The following is a 242-nucleotide window of genomic DNA, read 5'->3' as shown; positions in this document are numbered from 1 at the left end:
AGAGTTGGGCGGAGAAATGGCAGATGGAGTTCAATCCAGGCAAATGCGAGGTGATGCATTTTGGAAGATCCAATTCAAGAGCGAACTATACAGTAAATGGAAAAGCTCTGGGGAAAATTGATGCACAGAGATCTGGGTGTTCAGGTCCATTGTACCCTGAAGGTGGCAACACCGGTTGATAGAGTGGTCAAGAAGGCATACGGCATGCTTTCACTCATCAGACGGGGTATTGACTACAAGAG

Source organism: Rhincodon typus, chromosome 24 (assembly GCF_021869965.1).
Source record: "Rhincodon typus isolate 14 chromosome 24, sRhiTyp1.1, whole genome shotgun sequence".
In the NCBI taxonomy this organism is placed as follows: domain Eukaryota; kingdom Metazoa; phylum Chordata; class Chondrichthyes; order Orectolobiformes; family Rhincodontidae; genus Rhincodon; species Rhincodon typus.
Note: the sequence above shows the minus strand (reverse complement) of the source record.